This window comes from Microtus pennsylvanicus, chromosome 3 (genome assembly GCF_037038515.1).
Source record: "Microtus pennsylvanicus isolate mMicPen1 chromosome 3, mMicPen1.hap1, whole genome shotgun sequence".
Taxonomy (NCBI): domain Eukaryota; kingdom Metazoa; phylum Chordata; class Mammalia; order Rodentia; family Cricetidae; genus Microtus; species Microtus pennsylvanicus.
Window position 1 is genome coordinate 77,149,316 of NC_134581.1, and position 4,512 is coordinate 77,153,827.

General features: G+C 40.9%; 1 non-coding gene across 1 annotated transcript; it reads left to right on the forward strand.

Moving 5' to 3' along the window:
• The first annotated feature begins 3,699 nt into the window (after positions 1 to 3,699).
• LOC142847406 (U6 spliceosomal RNA) lies at positions 3,700 to 3,802 on the forward strand. Its single transcript, XR_012910168.1, has one exon. It is a non-coding gene; the product is annotated as a U6 spliceosomal RNA (small nuclear RNA).
• The last annotated feature ends 710 nt before the right edge of the window (positions 3,803 to 4,512 follow it).

Here is a 4,512-nt window from a genome sequence, read left to right on the forward strand (position 1 = left end):
CTCAAAAACAAAACCAAACCAAAATAAACCAAAGCTAGATATTGGCAAGCTTTTTCTTATCAAGGGGCAGGTAGAAAATCTTTTCGGCTCTGTGGACTTCAGCGTCTGTCCTGATGTGAAAACAGACACATCCGATATGTAAATGAATGCATGAGGCTCCTTCCAGCTAAACAACTTAAAAAACAAAATTGATTTAGTCTATAGGCTATGTTTTGACAAACCCGATGAAAAGAATTTTTTAAAAAAGTCTTTTAAATAAGTGCAAAAGAAAAAAGAAAAGAAAAAAACTTTCTGAGAAAGTTAAACAAAAATAAATGAGTTTAAAAAATTACATCGAGCGGTGGTGGTGCACACCTTTAATCCCAGCACTTGGGAGGCAGAGGCAGGCAGATCTCTGTGAGTTTGAGGCCAGCCTGGTCTACAGAGTAAGTTCCAGGACAGCTAAGACTGTTACACAGAGATACCCCGTCTCGAAAAACAAACAAATAAACAAACAAAATCCAGGAGCTGGAAAGATGGCTCAGCACTTAAGAGCACTGGCTGCTCTTCCAGAGGTCCTGAGTTTAATTCCCACAACCATCTCTAGTGGGATCTGATGCCCTCGTCTGGCATAAAGGTGTGCATGCAGATAGAGCACTCATATACATAATATAAATAAATAAATCTTTTAAAAATAATCCAGGTTTTAAAAGAAGAAATCCAGGTTTTGAGGGGTGGTTATTCACAGGTTAGCGAGATTTCTCTTTAAGAAGAATAAAATAAACAATGTGGTGGTGCACACCTTTAATTCCAGCCCTACAGTGGCAGAGGCTGCCGATCACTGTGAGTTTGAGGCCAGCCTGGTCTACAGAGCAAATTCCAGGACAGTCAGGGCTACACAGAGCAACCCTGTCTTGGGATGGGGGGAAAACAATAAAATAGCTGGTTGTGGTAACCTTTAATACCAGCACTTGGAAGGTAGGGGTGGAAAATCTCCATGAACTCTTGGCCAGCCTGGCTACATATCAAATTTTAGGCCAGATAAGACTTCAAAGTGGGACTCTTTCTCAAAAAACTAAACAAACAAACAAACAAAAAAGAAGGTAAGAAATTACGAAACAAAATTAAATTATAGATATATGTCTTTTTCATCCCTGGGATTCCCATGGTGGAAAGAAAAAACCCATTCCTGCAAGTTGTCCTCTGTCTCTCTCTCTCTCTCTCTCTCTCTCTCAAATAAATAAGTGTAAAAAAATTGTATAAATTAGGGACTGGAGAGATGGCTCTGAGGTTAAGAGTACTAACTGCTTTCCCAGAAAGCTCAGGTTCAAGTCCCGACTTCCACATGGCATCTCACAACTTTCTTATCTCCCATTTCCAGGGGATCTGATGCCCTCTTCTGGCCTCCAAGGTCACCAGGAGTTCATATGGTACCCCAAAATACTCATGGTACTGCCTGTACACATGGTACAGGCAAAATACTCATACTCATAAAAATAGATAAATAAATAAAATTTAAAATTTATAAAAAACATGTGCTTTGGGTGAGAACTCAAAATAAGTATTTTTTTTAATTGCAAAGTCTAATGAACATGAAAAGTGTTTTGGGGCTGGAGATGTGTGGCTCATTGATTAAGAGCGTTTGCTTTTGCAGAGGACCCTCTAACTGCCTGACTCCAATTGCAGGGTCTATGATGCCCTCTTCTGGCCTCTGCAGGCACTGCATGCAAATTGTGCACATAAAGGCCAAGAGGCACACACACACACACACACACACACACACACACACACACGAATACAAATAAACAAAATAAAAAACAAAAAGTATTTTTTTTTTCTTTACTGATTAACTCCCAGAGGTCATTCAGGTAACTAGACACTAGGCAGCAAGCAACCTTAACCACTCACATTTTTGCCACTAATTACCTATGACCGCAGGTAGATTGTCTCCATCTCCAGTTCCCCTTTCCTGGGGCCCAGTACCTGTGGGCGCTCAGGCTTAGTCGACATTGAAGCTGGGGTGATGGAGGGGAATTTGGGATGGAGAGGGAGCAGTCTTCAGTGATTGTGGCAAAATGTCTTTCAATTTTACAATTGCATACACTTACTCTAGGTCCCCCCCCCCCAAATGGAGCAATCTGACTTCTCACAGTAACAGTGAAAACCCTGAAGGTCTAAGGGATTAGCTGAGAAAGAAGGCCCAAGACCACAGAGGAAAACAAATGCCACAAAAGGCCATTAACTGAAGAGCCCAAATAAAAAGAAGCACAGTATCTATGTTTGAGATGATTTCATCTTGGAAAGATATCTATTAACCCGAAATTAATTTCTACATTCAATTAAATTCCAGCAGGAATTTTAGGGAATTAAATTGATTATAAAATCTACATAGGAGAATGGAGAGCCACAAATAGCTAATCCAATTTCCAAAGAACAAAGAAACAACACTTGGGCTGTGGATCTTCAAGATGATTGCAAAGTCAAAATAGTAAAAGCAGTGTATTATTGTGAAAGGACTGGATAGGCAAACTGAAGGGACAGGGTAGGAGACCGGAAGCAGATGTAGACGCACATAAATAAACACATCTAATAAACAGAAACAAGGCTAAATAAACAAGGCCATGAAAGAACTCAGCAGATGACAGGGGATGCGTTCCAAGCTGGGGGAAGGGTGTGCTACTTAGTGAAGAATTTAAAAAAAAAAATGGCCCACTTCTTTGGAAATAAGTTAAATTAGGTTCATATTCTATTTTTAAAAATATCCAAATGGATAAAGACTTAAATGTGAAGAGAAAAATTATAAATACAAATATAGGAAAATGGATTGAAAAGAACTCTGGACCTAAGAGTGAGTGTTTCTCTGAAAAAATTTTTTAAAAAAACATAAAATTCAGGTGCAAAATAAGTGGATTTGATCACTCCAATATTATAGATTACTGTTTAAGGAGATTTAAAAAACAAACAAAACAAAACGAAACAAACAAAAAACACTAGAGGGGCATGGTGGCACACACCTTTAATCCCAGCATTCTGGAGGCAGAGGCAGGTAAATCTCTGTGAGCACAAGGCCAGACAGGTCTATATAGTAATTCCAGGACAGCCAGGGCAAAAACAGACAGACAGACAAACAAACAAACAAAAAACCTACTGTATACACAGTTAGCAAGGGGTGATGGAGTAGGGGTAGATGTTTTTTCAAACTTAAAGACTGACAAAAATTAAAATCTAGCATTTATTTTTAAAATCAGCAAATCAAAAATTCACAAGAACTCATTGGGGGAAGAAAGATTTTAAAAGCCCATTCACAAATGCAGATATTTGAAACAATTAACAATTATACAAAAACTTGCTCCATCTCTTTGATACAATTAGAACAAGATGGTAGAGTTTTTAACCCTTTGGATTGTACAAAATTTAGAAAACTGGAGTCCTATGAAGCGCTAACGAGGATCTGAGCCGACCTGTGTCCTCCTTCAGGAACGTGGGGGTAGAACACGGCGGTTAGGCGGTTATGTGGCTCACGTAATAGAACACTCTTGCTGTCTTGCTCCAAGCCCTGGGTTTGGCACCAGCCCTTAGAGTGGGGCACGTGAATGTAATCCCAACACTTAGGAGGTGGAGGCAGGAGAATCAGAAGTTCAAGGCCACCATCAGCCACCTGTGGAGTTTGAGACTAACACGAGTTACGTGAACTCTTGCCCTCAAAATATAAAACAAGTGCTGGCTTCTGCGGCCCGTGTGGGAAAAACTGGAACGACAGAGAGAAGATTAGTGTTGTCCCTGTGCAAGGGTGACACAAACCTGTGACGCGCTCCATATTTTCAAGCAAAAGCAAACCCCCAAACAAAACAAACAAAACCCGGCTCTTGTGCGTGATAGAGTACCAGACGGCAGACAATAGCAGTGAGCAATTGACTTCATCTTCCTCCAGCAATAGGAACGCTCTCTCAAGCAACCCAGAGGCAGAAAATGTCAGAGACAGAGTGGAACAGATAGCAGGAAACCATTTACATAAATTTCAAAAACACAGGGGACACTATGCTTTTAAAGGTTGCTCATGTATCTGAAGAAAGCAAGCTCCATGCAACAGGAAGGACGGCTCCATCCTCCAGTTTGAGAACAGGCCGCGTCAGATGGGGCTGTGTCAAAATGTCGTGGGCTGGTGGCTTGCCATCTAGAATGTTTCTTACTGTGGATTCCTGCTTCTAACTTGGGGTGGGGTGGCTGGGCAGAGAGAGCCAGCAGAAGGTGTAATGGCTGCTTTTAGAACACAGAAGCCATATCAGGTAGCCACATGTCAAAGCAGTTTTACCAAGATGTCACTAACCTTCCCACAAATAAGTTAAATAAGTTAAAAGTCCCTGTTCTGGTAAGTCCTCTGGGCTGTGAGGGCTAATCTTATCTTCTCTGTGACAGCTATTTGCTCTGAGTCTCCATATGGCTGAAATGAGCAATTTTTAATGGAAATATCAGTCAAGGAGGACTGTCTGGGGCCCACACTCATTGTCCTTGTTTTCCAGGCCTCTAGGCCAC